Source organism: Oncorhynchus clarkii, chromosome 31, assembly GCF_045791955.1.
Source record: "Oncorhynchus clarkii lewisi isolate Uvic-CL-2024 chromosome 31, UVic_Ocla_1.0, whole genome shotgun sequence".
Lineage (NCBI taxonomy): Eukaryota > Metazoa > Chordata > Actinopteri > Salmoniformes > Salmonidae > Oncorhynchus > Oncorhynchus clarkii.
The window spans coordinates 36997861-37014791 of record NC_092177.1 but is presented as its reverse complement, the minus strand read 5'-3'; the positions used below and the strand labels follow the sequence as shown (position 1 = coordinate 37014791).

Sequence of the window (16931 nt, the reverse complement as noted above, 5' to 3'; positions counted from 1 at the left end):
ACACACACACACACACACACACACACACACACACACACACACACACACACACACACACACACACACACACACACACACACACACACACACACACACACACACACACACACACACAGAGAAGTGCATTCTCAACAGCCCACCTTTACAATACAGAGTGCAGCTCTGAATCATAAAGAGACAAAAATAACTCCATATTTTCACCACACGTTTCCTCACTTTTGCTGTCAATTCGCGATTACACAGACGTTGATGGCACCCAAGGACCACTCAACGTATTCCTCCTGCCTTTTCCCCCTTTTGAACCACTGCCATGTTAAGGAAACCCAATCCATTGTTTGAAGTGAACAGACAGATGGCCTTCTCGAGATTGTCCAATACGTTATGCAAACAGTGTCGTGTTTTGTTGAACCTGTCCTAGGTGTGACTTAATAAAGATGAAAACTCTAAAGTGCTGGTTCCCCCTCACCAGGGGACTGAATGAGAACCACATGCACAAATACAGCGCAGTGCTCAGCGTGAGTGTGTGTGTGTGTGTAAGAGAGAAAACAGTAATCACATAGGTTTCCTGTGAAAAACAATAACATTTGTTTTAAACCGATGGCATTCTTCTCGGGGAGACTCAGTAGCTCCCATGGTAATACGTCCCAGACTTCCTGAGTACTGGGAACTAGCTAGCTTCATTGACTATTTCTAGGGCCAGTGGGAGGTCAGATTGGGAAGCTATAAGATACAATTTGTGAACATTTCTTCAACCACACAACAATTACCAAACTCACAATAGACTGTACTCATGGCCAAAGTATACACACACAGTAATATTGGAGGACAGTAATGTGGTAATGATCTATGAAAGACAATTTCTGTCAGCATAGAGTTGTTATCTCAGATGTAGCATTAGCAACAAGTACACTGTACAGAAAGTTCTTAGACTTTAGAAATGTCTCTCCTTGACATTGTGATCAGTTGCAGTATATAGGCCGATGTACGTACATGAAAAACCCACCATTTTGAAAGGCAGATCATTTCACAACATTCTTCCCTCTATATAACAAATGATGCCATGCGCACCCCACGTGGCTCAGCTTAACCGTGATCAAGTGAAAGCTAGCAGGGAGCTCCCAGCGTGTCTGGTTCCCTAATGTACAGGGGCACTGGGGCGATGATATATCACACTGTTTTCATCACAAACCCATCAGGCTCCGCTTGCCTCAACTTTGGGGTTTCTGACCTAAGAGCTTCCCCCCTGTCGGGGTGATTTTACTTGGACAAATCTCTCCTCCTACCGGGGTCTCTTCACTGCAAGGGGAGCCATGGCAGACACTCATCTGCCTCCCATTACACTTCCCAAATTGAGAGCATACACGGTTGACGTGTTAATGGATACAAATGCAGCGCAGGGACATTTAGTGTCGGCCTGTTAAAGAGCAACTCCCCCCTAGCCCTTCAAACTGCTGGGGCAGTCAAAGCTCCGTGCTTAACCTTGCTACAATGCTACTAGCCACCTTATTGTTATTCTTCACAGCTCGGTACATGGTATTATCAGTGGTCGTTATGTCACGGGACTAGCAGACTTGGCATACACATTTACATGTCAGTCGCATATTGGAAAGCGTTAGTTCAATTGACATCACTTGATCAATTGAAGTTTTCCTTGCACCTTTTTTTGTTGATGGTACTAAACCCTGTCCCACTAATGCCACTATTTTCACTCATTACAAATATGACACCGGATGGCAGAGTTAGTGATAAGGTATTGGAACCGCCATCTGTTGTAACATTGACCCTGTTTGCTAACCCCGGCCTTTGTCTTAAAATTGGTAGCATTTCAGTCCCATGTTACTTTACAGTACCTCTGAAACCTCAAAAATAACCAGATTAGATCAGATTAGTTATCGGAAACAAGCGGAGGTGGGTTACCTTTCGCTAGCTGTCAGTGGTGGCGAGTGCAGCGTGCAGTCAGTCAGTGTGGGCGAGTGTCTCTCACCGCAACAGAGAATACAAGTTGTTTGATACTGTTGACTAGCATGATGGGTGCCACTGTAATCCCACAGAGGATCATTCATGACCTCAACATTTAAATATAGAAGCACGGACACAAAACTCCTGCTATTCTGGAGGACGACAGGCAGACAGGCCTTCCAAAGTAGAATGCTACTTCTTATTCTTCAATTTGAGCACAGATTTTGTGTTGAGTGGTCACCTACTGAATGAGTCTTGGACATTATAATTTAAACAATTATAATTATATAACAATATAATTTTAAAAAGTAGGCCTACAGCACCATGAACAAATTTTAGCATATACAGTAGGGGAGACTGGGGCATCTTGATATGTTTTTTACCTTCAGCGTCACTACGTCAAGGGAAATATAGTATTCTTTCTGACAAAGATATCAACATATATTTCAGGATGTTGTGTATCCCTGGAAATATTCGTAATTCATGTAAACATAACCGTTTTGAAAACATAGCTTGTCACCAAAAAAAGTTGTCTCTTGGCACAACTTACTCTGGCTATGGGGTAAATTGAGCATAGGGACAGGGTAAGTTGAGCTGCCTCGGGGTAAGTGGGTGGGTGATGGTGTTCTGAACAATGGGTGATGGTGCTGGTAGGTCAAAGCTTAATTCATGGAATGGGGGTGTGGTATAAGTAAAACGTTTTATTTAGGGGTCTGTAATAAATAATTTATTTACAAACAGTTTGCTAACCATTTATTAATCATTAGTAAATTTTAGTTAGCTAGTTATTCACACATGTGAATATATTTGTATATATATTTCCTTAAATATCCTGTGTGTGTGTTTAATCTTTTACCAGGTACTGCTGGAATGTGTACTAATGGCATGACCATCTTTTTGTGAGAAATAGTATGCATATTATGCATAAAACTGACAAAATGTCATAATTTGTATGGGATATGGTGGCCATTGGCTCAATTTACCCAATGGCCATTGGCTCAACTTACACCAAGGCACTTTCATATTAAGTATAGGACCTAATATTGTAGCTTATAGAGACCCCAACTGATGTATAAAGCAATCTTATTGGTTGGTCCGGTGTGGCTGAGTTGGTAAAGCATGGCACTTGCAATGTCAAGATTTGTGGGATCAATTCCCATGGTGGACCAGTATGAAAAAAAAATGTTTGTATCCACTCACTACTTTAAGTTGCTCTGGATAAGAGTGTATGCTAACATGTTTATTTACAAGCATTATGTAGCATATATCACAATTCATTAATTTGACTGTGTGAAAATAGTTTTTTGGACCTAACTTGCTTAGCACATTTCCCATGTGGTTTCTTCCTTCAGACACCATGAAATTATTACCTCTTCCTAAATATTTGGTCACATGATCCATTTTGTTTATCAAACAAGGTGTGGCTCAACTAACCCCTTGGTTGCGGTCCAAACACTTAAAAGACACATCCTTGTCCACTTACCCTCACCTTATGCCCTTGGAGGAATCCCCGTCACCATCTTGGAGGGTGGTCCAAATGATTAGCCAAGCAAGGGAAGTTTGCAAATTAAGCCCCTCAGCCCTCGTTTTTAGTTGGCTTTGCGAGTGTACAATTATGTTCACTCCGGGGCCTGACACTCCCCATAATTCAATTTGCCACGATTGTACATCCGCTAAGAAAAGTTACCGAAAACTTAAAAACAATATCAATGGAGAAATCAACATACAAGTGTGAGTAAAAATGAATGCAAATAAGATAGACATTTTGCTACTACGCAAAAGGTAAATATGTTATTGTTTGGTTATCTTTTGGAAATGTCCTTCTTCAGAAGTTCCAGCTAGGCAGGCTAACGTTAGTTAGCTAATTAATTTTCTAGCTATAATACAGGAGACAAATATGAATAATTATATATTTCATATACAGTTGAAGTCGGAAGTTTACATACACCATAGCCAAATACATTTAAACTCCGTTTTTTCACAATTCCTGACATTTAATCCTAGTAAAAATTCCCTGTCTTAGGTCAGTTAGGATCGACACTTTATTTTAAGTATGTGAAATGTCAGAATAATAGTAGAGAGAATGATTTAATTCAGCTTGTATTTCTTTCATCACATTCCCAGTGGGTCAGACGTTTACATACACTCAATTAGTATTTGGTAGCATTGCCTTTAAATTGATTAACTTGGGTCAAACGTTTTGGGAGGCTTCCACAAGCTTCCCACAATAAGTTGGGTGAATTTTGGCACATTCCTCTTGACAGAGCTGGTGTAACTGAGTCAGGTTGTAGGCCTCCTTGCTCGCACAAGCTTTTTCAGTTCTGCCCACAAATTCTCTATGGGATTGACATCAGTGCTTTGTGTTGGCCACTCCAATACCTTTACTTTGTTGTCCTTAAGCCATTTTGCCACAACTTTGGAAGTGTGCTTGGGGTCATTGTCCATTTGGAAGACCCGTTTGCGACCAAGATTTAACTTGACTGATGTCTTGAGATGTTGCTTCAATATATCCACACAATTCCTCCCTCGTGATGCCATCTATTTTGTGAAGTGCACCAGTCCCTCCTGCAGCAAAGCACCCCCACAATGGGATGGTGTTCTTCGGCTTGCAAGCATCCCCCATTTTCCTCCAAACATAGCGATGGTCATTATGGCCAAACAGTTCTATTTTTGTTTCATCAGACCAGAGGATATTCCTCCAAAAAGTATGATCTTTGTCCCCATGCGCAGTTTTAAACTGTAGTCTGGCTCTTTTATGGTGGTTTTGGAGCAGTGGCTTCTTCCTTGCTGAGCGGCCATTCAGGTTATGTCAATATAGGACTCGTTTTACTGTGGATAAAGATACTTTTGTACCTGCTTCCTCAAGCATCTGCACAAGGTCCTTTGCTGTTGTTCTGGGATTGATTTGCACTTTTCGCACCAAAGTACGTTCATCTCTAGGAGAGCAGAACGCGTCTTCTTCCTGAGCGCTATGACGGCTTTGTGGTCCTATGGTGTTTATACTTGTGTCCTATTGTTTGTACAGATGAACGTGGTGCCTTCAGGCATTTGGAAATTTAGGATGAACCAGACAATTTTCCAAACTGTTTAAAGGCACAGTCAACATAGTGTATGTAAACTTCTGACCCACTGGAATTGTGATACAGTGAATTGTAAGGGAAATAATTTGTCTGTAAACAATTGTTGGAAAAATTAATTGTGTCATGCACAAAGTAGATGTCCTAACCAACTTGCCAAAACTATAGTTTGTTAACAAGAAATTTGTGGAGTGGTTGAAAAACTAGTTTTAATGACTCCAACCTAAGTGTATGTAATCTTCTGACTTCAACTGTAAGTAGACATACACTCATAATTGACTGCAGCGCATATAAAGCACCCACAAGCTACCGGTGGCTGAAAACACAATCATTGTGGGATGAACAAGTGACTAATTTCCGGCCAAAGGTGGTCCATTTAAAAATCGTTCCTTCCTCCCTTGCCCTGCAGGTATATACTCATCAGACGTCTTGATACGTCATCAGAAGTGTTCAGTTAATTTGAGGACTGAGTGGATAGGGTGTGTCTTGGACCGCAGCCCTTGGCTCAACTTAGCCCACTCTCCCTTGTATACATGTACATGTACATGTGCACACCTGTGAAGATGAAATTACTGACACTAGGACATTATCCTAAACATAGATTTTTGCAATAAAACCAAACTACAACAGAAATACCTATCAGAAAAGGCATTATCAAAAAGCAATTATTTACCCTCAGCTGTAGAGGGACCCCAGTCATATGAGTCTGGCCTGGTCATATGAGCGAGTAATGGATTCCTCATCATTAATTAACGCCCTCACTCATTTATTATTATGGCAATTTTTACAGAGGACTGCAATTATGGCCCTTGATCCGTCTGTATTACAACTGGAAATCTACCCCCACCCCAAACCCCCCACCACCAAATTACAGGAAAAAGCTGAGAAAAAGGCATGGGCGCATTGTGTAGGCCTAAAGGGACCGAGTGGTAAGGCCCACTGACACATCACATCATTCAGTGAGCTGTCCAGTCTAACCAAAGAAAGATGTGCACCGCTAAACCTGCCAAGGCTTACTTTGATGCTGAAAAGTAAAAGTCTTCTGGATGGAGCATGATACCACCGAATGCAGTTAGGGGCGATATAGACAAATGTAACATATGTTGTCTTCTTTACACATCCTTTAACAACTGCGGTGTCAAAATGCTTGACTGTTGCCAAGAGAAAACATTTGAATATGTACAACATTTTCTCACACTTTATGCAGAAGACGAAGTTGAAATGAAAAAAAAAAATAGAGAAGGAATTAAGGACAGCCTATGGTCTAAATTGAATTAGCCCTGAGATGACTTGCAGTAAGAAATGGCAATTCCAATACTCTCAGAGAGAAAGAGTAGAAATGTGAAACACATGAATGTGAAAGAGAGTGCGGTTCCAGCGACGCTTTTTTTAATGTGCTGACTCCACTTACTAAGATGAGTCACGCATACATCAGTGCTGTGTTGTGGGATGAAAACCAACACCCCACAGCTCCTCAAAACACGCAGAGACACACTCTATGACGTGACTTTACACTGCAGTCTTTTGTCTTTCATGTTCCAATGATAACTAACCAGGCATAGAATCATCGTCATTCCACGTGTTTATAATCATTAAAACATATCTTTGTCAATTTAAATCCCCAAAGTTTTAGAGAGCTCCTCCAAATTTCCAAGTGTTTCAAAAATAAAGCTGAGTGTTAACGTGGAATGCTGAGTCAAGTGGAAGGGGAAAAAATAATCGTTAGCTTTTAGCTAAGGACACTTGTACAGGACACGTAATCCCACTGTAAATCTGAAACTCAAACTAAAGGGTTTTTAATGCTTCAGATCTAAAATATGGAGCTTGCAGAGTTAGAGATCACGTTTCACCGAGGCGTGAGTAGCTCTGTCACTATTTTATAGACACAGAATCCCAACCTGCTGTGAATGTTGTTTTTTTTCCTTCAAGGAAAGTTACGCGCTCCTTACTGCTAGACGCTGACACTTGCAACTCATCAAATAAAATTATGTTCTGAGCAGATGCAAGTGGAATATGCTTTTATAGTTGGCACAATTTAATTGTCATGGCTCATAAAGTGATACCGTCAGTTATGATATAAGGATTTGGCAGGTTAACTCTCCCATGACCTAATCAAGATGTCATTCTAGCTATGGACCATCATCCACATATAGTGAAAATATTTTCATTGTTTAAAATAGTCTAACGATTCAGAAACAAACATTTCAAGTTTTGATCACTATTGAATGATCTGATAGGTAAATGTATTAACTATTATATCGCTGGCTAAGAATGCTGCCCCAAAGAGATTTTGGATGTCTATTTTGATAATTGTCTTTAATTATTCCACAGTGACACTCCAAGCTTTTCATATCATTATGTATTTCAGATATGTGGCAGAGAACAGGACGTTGACAAACTGTAAATTCCTGTGCCCGTGTCTAGACCAAACTCAGCCTGGGTGGGGGGCATAGCACTGCAGACACATTGTACCTACTTCTGGGTGATGATGGGTTTAAAACTAGGTTATCCATCACCGGCCTTCCTAAGTCTACAGGCCTCCAACTAATACCACATCCAAACGCATGGAAAGATGGAAAGTTTGACGAACATCCACACATACTGTACTACCCCGCCCAGAGAAGATGGCCATCAAAAGACGTCTCTCTACACTCAACAGTGTTTCATAGTTGATAAAATACTACATGATAGACATGGCAGAATATATTATTGAGCTGGTTTCAGTTCTGTTCAGTTCTGCCTGACTTTTAACCAAATATATACTTCCCAAAATCCCACTATTTTTCAATTGCAGTGAGAGAGAAGATAAATCCCAGAGACTGGGCCAAAAGTACTTCTCAAATTTTAAATTAAGGAGACGACAGTGGCTTTCAAAGCAAACCATTATGATAGTTAACATAAAACCAATTAAAGGGCCAGCTGTGGGACTGATGTGAATAATAGTGTTTAATTTGTCTAATCTTAGCTGGAGCAGTGGGTGGTTGAGTGGGGGGCACTAGGGTGGTGGGAGTCCCTCAGGTTAGGCTGGTACCCTGCTGGCACTTGAAGAGATTGGGTTTTGCCATGGTGTGGTACAAATGCCATAAATGGTTGGCTGGCTGTGTTGTTGTTTTTTGCGTATGTCGTCCTCTGTCATTTGTATTTGGTCTGTTGTTCGGATACTTTTTGAACGCTGTGGACATGGATAAGCTCTCTGGAAATGTAGTGCTCAGTTAAAAGGCTGCTACCGCTTGGCACGAGCCAAAAGGAGCTGATTGAGGAGCTTTTTCAAGGCCACTGTAATTTGCTCCCACACTATAAAATCTCTATAAATATATAATTTTGGAACTTGTTCATATATGTAGTTCGGAAACTATTTGTAAGTGTATTTATTGTGCCCGTATAAAAGTAGGCATTTATTAACAGTAGTTGTAATGGTTAACATCACAGCTGATTTGGCCTTGTTTTCGATTTGGTTAATAAAAAATGTTAGGGGCCATGACTAAATTCAAATGTGAATTGGTTTCGGGTGTGGTTTGATGTGGGCGTCTCTTGTGTGTGCTCGCAGATGGGAAGATTTAGACAAATTATTTAGCCAATTAGCTTCAGACGGCTGGTGTGCAATCACGGCAAATTTGGTTTTACTTTGGATACCCTCTCTCTGGGGCTAGTTAAGGACCGCCAATAAATTACAGAACGTAAATGAGACAATATTTTCATGTTGCACACCTTTCAGTTTTCTAATTAAATTCTTTAAAAAATGTCTAGTTATAATTTGTTTCAGGTTTTCTAATCAATGAAATTTGGAGCTATTGGAATTTTTACAAATTGCTACATTGTGTAATTTACTGAAGCTTCCTAATGAGCCCAGTTGGGATATCCAAAGTCAACCCACATTTACCATCAGCTTTATGATTGGGTCGTGTGCAGCTGCACTCCAAATTGATGATTACTTGTGTGCTTCCAGCTGTGGGATGTCACCAGGATTGAAATAAAACCAACCTTAATTTACATTGTGAAGTCTCACAAAACTCTGTTTTGGACAAGAATTACTTTATGACCAAAATTATCCTATTTACACTTTGTAGTCAATTTTGACAGTAGAATAAATGTTTCTGACTCATATCAATGCCACATAGGCTGTTTTTCAAATGAGAAGTAGTTTTTTTGGGACAGTTGCTCTTGAAGAAATGTGCAAGTGCTCATCATATACAGCTTGTGGTTTACAGTTGAAGTCAGAAGTTTACATACACAGCCAAATACATTTAAACTAAGTTTTTCACAATTCCTGACATTTAATCCTAGTAGCAATTCCCTGTCTTAGGTTAGTTAGGATCAACACTTTATTTTAAGAATGTGAAATGTCATAATTATAGAAGAGAGAATGATTTATTTCAGCTTGTATTTCTTTCATCACATTCCCAGTGGGTCAGAAGTTTACATACAATCAATTAGGATTTGGTAGCATTGCCTTTAAATTGTTTAACTTGGGTCAAACTTTATGGGAAACCTTCCACAAGCATCCCACAATAAGTTGGGTGAATTTTGTCCCGTTCATCCTGACAGAGCTGGTGTAACTGAGTCAGGTTTGTAGGCCTCCTTGCTCGCACTCTCTTTTTCAGTCCTGCCAACAAATATTCTATAGGATTGAGGTCAGGTCTTTGTGATGGCCACTCCAATACCTTGACTTTTATGTCCTTAAGCCACTTTGCCACAACTTTGGATGAATGCTTGTCCATTTGGAAGACGCATTTGTGACCAAGATTTAACTTCCTGACTGATGTCTGGAGATGTTGCTCCAATATATCCACATAATTTTTCATCCTCATGATGCCATCTATTTTGAGAAGTGCACCAATCCCTCCTGCAGCAAAGCACCCCCACACAATGATGCTGCCACCCCTGTGCTTCACGGTTGGGAGGGTGTTCTTCGGCTTGCAAGCCTCCCCCTTTTTCCTCCAAACATAACGATGGTCATTATGGCCAAACAGTTCTATTTTTGTTTCATCAGACCAGAGGACATGTCTCCAAAAAGTACGATCTTTGTCCCCATATGCAGTTGCAAACCATAGTCTGGCTCTTTTTTATGTCAGTTTTGGAGCAGTGGCTTCTTCTTGCTGAGCGGCCTTTCAGGTTATGTCTACATAGGACTCGTTTTACTGTGGTTATAGATACTTTTGTACCTGTTTCCTCCAGCATCTCACAAGGTCCTTTGCTGTTGTTCTGGGATTGATTGACTTTTCGCACCAAAGTACGTTAATCTCTAGGAGACAGAATGCGTCTCCTTTCTGAGTGGTATAACGTTTGCGTGCTCCCATGGTGTTTATACTTGCATACTATTTTTTGTTGTACAGATGAACGTGGTACCTTCAGGCATTTGGAAATTTCTCCCAAGGATGAACCAGACTTGTGGAGGTCTACAATTTTTTTCTGAGGTCATGGCTGATTTATTTTGATTTTCCCATGATGTCAAGCAAAGAGGCACTGAGTTTGAAGGTAGGCCTTGAACTTCATCCACAGGTACACCTCCAATTGATTCAAATTATGTCAATTAGCCTATCAGAAGCTTCTAATGCCATTACATAATTTTCTGGAATTTTCCAAGCTGTTTAAAGGCACAGTCAACTCAGTGTATGTAAACTTCTGACCCACTGGAATTGTGATACAGTGAATATAAGTGAAATAATCTGTCTGTAAACAATTGTTGGAAAAATTACTTGTGTCATGCACTTAGTAGATGTCCTAACCGACGTGCCAAAACTATAGTTTGTTAACAAGACATTTGTGGAGTGGTTGAAAAATGAGTTTGAATGACTCCAACCTAAGTGTATGTAAACTTCCGACTTCAACTGTAAGTGTCTAAATTTCCTCCATTTCATGTCCCAATTAAATAGAGTTTATTTTTCTGTAAATGCTAGCATTTAAAGACGGTCCTGCAGTGTAGGTAAATCTCCAGTGTCAATGTAAATAGTCCTGGTGGCCATTTGATTAATTGTTCAGCAGTCTTATGGCTTGAGGGTAGAAGCTGTACATTTTGGTCCTAGACTTGGCGCTCCGGTACCGCTAGCCATGCGGTACCAGAAAGAACAGTTTATGACTTGGTTGACTGGAGTCTATGACAATTTTTTGGGCTTTCCTCTGACACCACCTAGTATATAGGTCCTGGATGGCAGGAAGCTTGGCCCCAGTGATGTACTGGGCAGTAAGCACTACCCTCCGTAGCGCCTTACGGTCAGATGCCGAGCAGTTGCCATACCAGGCATTGATGCAACCGGTCAAGATGCTCTTGATGGTGCAGCTGTAGAACTTTTTTGAGGATCTGGGGACCCATGCCAAATCTTTTCAGTCTCCTGCGGGGGAAAAGGTGTTGTTATGCCCTCTTCAGGACTCTCTTGGTGACATTAAACAGCGGTGTTTAATGGACACCTCCAACCACTGTTCAGCACTGTGGTAACCAGAACCTTCATCAACACCTCCAACCACTGTTCAGCGCTGTGGTAACCAGAACCTTCATCAACACCTCCAGAGGAGGATTCAAACCGCTATGGATGGCACATACCCCTCCATTATTTCAAGAGGCCTTTGTCATAACCCCATCCCCCCACTACCACCACCACCACCACCACCCCAGCCCAGCGCAATTCTTCCTCCTCAATACCCCCTCTCTCTCCTTCAAAACAGGGCTCTCATTGACCTTCCCAGTGCCTCATTGTCCCAAAGTGAGTTTTGATTACTGGCTTAAGCTCTGAGAAGGCTCGCCTCGGTGGCCACATCTGATCTTTTATACTAATTTTGGATTAATGCAGGGTCTGCAACACTGCGTCAACACCGTTGCTGAGAAGGGCCCTGCCACACAGAGCTAAACATTAATCCCCCTTAATGCTGAGAGTCAACTCTGAGTCCTTATCAGAATTTGCCTTAATCTCTGCCTAGGCTGTACAAAACTCTCCACTGGTCTACGGTAAAAAGAAATACACCAGGGTACAGATAATGGCAAAGTGAACTGCTGCATGCAGAGAAATAGGAAATCCTTTTTTACCTTGGAGGAGTTGAATGAGTTGTTCTGGTTAGAAGAGCTGGAGTTGAGAGAAGATCTTCTGTACAGGGACGGGGTCACGACTTGAACTTTCTTTATTTTAATTGCCGCTGCTGTCTACATCTTCCTACTCATCCTAACGGTCTTCATACTCACCAGAGAGAATCTCTGACAAGGCCCGTGTCCTATCACAAGTTACACTTATGATAGCTATCCAATCAGCATCTGATTTGATTTGAAGAATCTCCTTCCTCCTGCCTAACTCCTTGCCAGACTGTTTTGAACAACTTTTCCCCTCTTTTGCTTTTTTTCCTGTCTTCCCTTTCAGAATGCACGTGTTCTGCTCTTCTGTGGGGGCTAGTCAGTGACTGGAAGAGAACCCTCTCTTGAAGACAGCCCTTGCCTGTAATTTTCTCAAAATGATTAAGCCTCTAGGAGGGAGCGGGTGACATGATCATCTTTTATTTCAGTGAATTCACAAGTCTGCTTTTGCTTACAATTTTTTTTATACACACTTTCTCAATCTTTAGTTATTGTGTGCGATGTTGCAATGTTGAGAGTCATTGTGCAATTTACAGCTTGTCCTGATTTTGTGTCAAATTGTACTCAGCAGACAATATAAATCAAGACCCATGCAGGAAACATAACTTGATGTACAAGTGTGAAAAAAGGTATGCACATTTGGTTGGAAGTGTGTAAGTGTATGTTCAATTCAAGTCGCATATTTCTCCTAACATTGTTTATGTAGATTTGTACTTATTTTTTTTACCTTAAATGGTTGACCTTTGTAATAACACACACACACCTTCTCGCTAAAATGTATAAAATAAATGTAATTTAGTTGATACTCCCATCCAGGGTCGACTTATCAGAGCAATTAAGGTTAAGTGAACTGCTCGAAGATACTTTGACAGATTTGCACCTAGTCGGTTAAGGGATTCAAAACAGCAATTGAGGGATTCAAAACAGCAACCTTTCGGTTACTTGCCAAACACTCTTAACCACTAGGCTACCTGCATCCCTACATATTGGGTTGCTATATAGCATGATATCATAATATAGACAGCTTAGCTTAAAAATATAAACACGTCTCCTAAAGTGGATAGGCTATAACATAACTGACCTCATACAAATAACATTCCTTAGTAAATTAAATACATGTTTAATTGATATTAACCTGGTCTTCATCAACAACAACGTATGGTCAGACTCAACATTACATATAGGCCAGAAGAGGCTACTCGAGCAACTACCAGTAGAAAGCCTATAATTACCGTTTAATTATTGCCAGTTACCAGTTACATCATAATAACCAATTTAATGGACATTGTAAAACAATATTAGCTCGTAAGTAGGCAATACAATACAGTGACCCTGTGACACTGCCCATGGAATGTAAAGTGTATGACCTAATGGTAACACTTTACAATAAGTCTCTGTTATGCCTGTAGCAACACAGTTACCTTTTCTTGTAATTATACGTTTTTGGTGACTCATTATTAGTTTAGATTTAGTTACAATTGAAACAGCTAGTAACAATTTTAATGACCTTGTAGCTTGCACATGTTTAATGGTGCTGGATGCTCGAGTGTGATGTTGGTGCAATTGCAAATATGTTTAATTGCATTTGACAATGCAATTGGGGAATATATACGAGAAAGCTCAGGAAATATATTGGTTTTTGGACATATATTTAACCACTTTTTTTGTTGGCACAAAACAACCTCCATACTTACATATTCTTTTTTTGCGGTACTGGGTTATCTTCAGACAAGTCCTGTGAACTATTGGGGGTTGTAGACCAAAACTGAGATTACCATCTTGTTCGTGAGAATATCCCCTTTGCATAGGGGGTCATATTAGTTTGTAGACAAAACGGTTTGGGCGCTACAGACAGAAGTTGGCACATCGGCGGTACCGACTTCAGACGAGTCCCGTGGGGCTTGTGGGGGGTCATAGATTAAAAACGGAGAATACCATCGTATTTGTGAGAAGCTAATCTTTACGTTTAGTGCTCTAACCGTTCAGACCCTGCAGATGTGTTCGTGAGAAGACCAATTTCCGGGATGTCTCATGCTCTGACAAACACTGCTGTAGCTCGGCCACCTTCCACTGCAGATGCGGAAGGCTGACATAGGCGGATGCAGTGGATTGAGACACAGCCCATGCTATCTTAAACCGACGCATTTTGATGGGGATTTTTTATTATGTTAGATTGACGCAAGGATTTAACAGCCTTTCATCCTTCAAATCAGATGAATCCAAACATTCCCCAGCCAAACATATCCAATGATCCATTTGAGGGGATGCCATAAGAAAATAATTGTTATTTCACTCACAATATGGGGAATATAACTCAGGGGTTATCTTCATACAATATAACAAGGCAGATAATGTGAATGTCAGTACAGTGTTGTTAAGAAACATGGAATTTATGATTCAAAAGTAATTTCTGTTTGTGAATTCAATAAAATAATATTTTGTATGAGTTCCCTGCTCCTGTTTCTAGCAGGAGGGTTTACTAAAGAAAATACAGGATCATTTCAAAGGGGAGGCGGGATTTCCTGCTAGGGAAAAGAGTGGCCGAGCCCTTTGGGTGAAAGAGCGCTACAGCGCGGCACCAAAGGGAATGCCAGCGGGCTAATCTCGCTGTAACCTGAGCACACAAACACCACCGCTAATACAACGTGGAGAAGGGAGGCTGTGTGACTGTGTGTCGAGCGGGCCCTGTGCATGTTAAGCTGGTAAAAGTAAACAATCAGCTTTGGAAAAACGGGGGCCGTGTAATTATAACGTTTTAAAGTAAACGCCATGGCAGAGAGTAAGCTCTTATAAAACAGAGAGCATGGAGTAGAAAAAGGTCTGGGAATGCCACACACATACCGGCATACTGAGGCCTTAACAGACTCACTGTTTAATAAAATGACTTTCGCTTTCACACGATCGGATAACACGCTGTTGTCTTTTTTAAAGAGTCTCTGTTGGCCAGTTCTCAGCTTTAATAAATTAATCGTTCTGAGGTTGGGGGTTGGAAGTTTTAATTGAACGCTTTCACTTTGGCTTCAAGGACTCCTTATGCTGAAATCCATCATTTCTGTTGGCAATGTTTTCTCACACATTCAGGCTCAATCGAGTTCCTTGTAATTATGGGTATGAAGAGATCAATGTTCGTGGATGATTTGGTTCCTATCTCTTTGGCCCATTATCTCAGTAGTATCCTTCCTGAACACTACCTACCCTGTTCTCTACTGCCTTTTGCCCTTCCACAGACTCTGACTCACTAAATACTCTTTCCCTCCCTTTATGAGCTGTGAATTGACCACAAACCTAAGCTATCGTCCTTAACGTTGTACCTCTACCTCTTCTCATCCCTTTTCAGTGTCCTTCTCCCTTTTCAAGCCTCTGGGAAAGAAAGGGAAAAAATCCAAACCCAACTTTAAAATGGAAAAATCCCTTAATACATTTCCGACCTTATCTAAAACACCTACATATCTGTCTCCAGTCTGCTGCCTTTGAAAGGATATTTCAGGCCTGGGATTGAGTGGGAAAAGCTCCCTTCACAGGCAGGGCTAGGGATGAGTTATAGGCATCTAAGAAATTGGGAATCTCAGGGGCCTGACCATGGCTTTAGCACACAGCTCCAACCAAGGTTAGGGTAGCAGCAGAAACAGAAGCAGTCCCCAGCTACTCAATAATTTGGAGAAATATACAGAGCCAGGGAGAAAGGAGAAGGGAAAGGCAATGTTAAACTTTCTGTTTCTGTCTGAGTAAAAACACACCTTATCTCTGTTCAAGCAAAAAGTAAAAAAATAAAATAAATAAATAACAATATTTAACCAGGAAGAAAATCCATTGGGACATAGGGTCTCTTTCGCAAGGGAGACCTAGCCAATAAAGCAGCAGTAGTCAATACAGCATTACAAAATGTAAGCATACAATACAAACTGCACGACAGCACTACAACAGGCCTACAGGAAACATGATACTCCTCCTCATCAGCAATTTTGGCCATAGTTTTAAACTCACTAAAGGGCACTAGTACATCTAGGTCAGGAATGGGCAACTTTGATGGCGGTGGGTCCCACAAAGAAATCAGAGCTCATCCGACACCCACACCCACACATGTAGTCAGAGCAGGCCCTGTAGCTGTCTGCGCATGTAAGGTGGAATGGTGGGTTAGCGACTTGAAATGCGTCCAGTCTCTAACACAGAACAGGCTGCATACGTATACAATAAGTCACCATCATCAATTACAGAAAGAAAAGTGGCTTAAACAAGCAAGTGGGACGCAAGCCCAATTTCAGTTAAGCTTCCTTACAAAATGATCTACAGGAATTTTGTTGGACAGCTTATCGTCCAACCAAAGACCGAGGTATTGCAGGATGTCACCTTTTCACGGGTGTGCCCCCAGACGGCAAAATGCTAACCTCTGGCTGAGAGCGAGCTCTGGTGAATGTCATGCGTTTAACTTTTTTGAGCATTCAAGACTAGTTTGAGACCATATAGGGAGGTCTGAGGTCACTGAAAGGCAGTCAGAAGCTCTTGAACAGCCTGAACCAGAGAAGAAACATTTGCGTAGATCACAGTATTATCTGCATACAGATAAAATTTGGCTGGTTGCATTGCATTTTTCCAGGTCATTAACACAACTGGAGCTTAAATGGAGCCCTGGGGTACACCTAGTGATCTCAAATGTTGTTTTTTATCAAGTGCATTTATGATGTAATTTGCGGCTGCCATAGCAAATTACTGTTCTGAAGTCCTTTAGGTGCCTTTTGACAAACTCCAAGCGGGATTTCGTGTGCCTTTTAATGAGGAGTGGCTTCCGTCTTGTCACTCTACCATAAAGGCCTGATTGGTAGAGGGCTGCAGAGATGGTT

General features: G+C 41.1%; 1 protein-coding gene across 1 annotated transcript in view; it reads right to left on the bottom strand.

Moving 5' to 3' along the window:
• Positions 1-1979, bottom strand: part of LOC139390645 (pituitary homeobox 2) — a 42455-nt gene extending 40476 nt beyond the window's left edge. Inside the window, exon 1 of the mRNA XM_071137910.1 lies at positions 1918-1979. The gene's annotated coding sequence lies outside the window, so the exon portion shown is untranslated. The remainder of the gene's footprint in view (positions 1-1917) is intronic.
• Positions 1980-16931: the final 14952 nt, after the last annotated feature.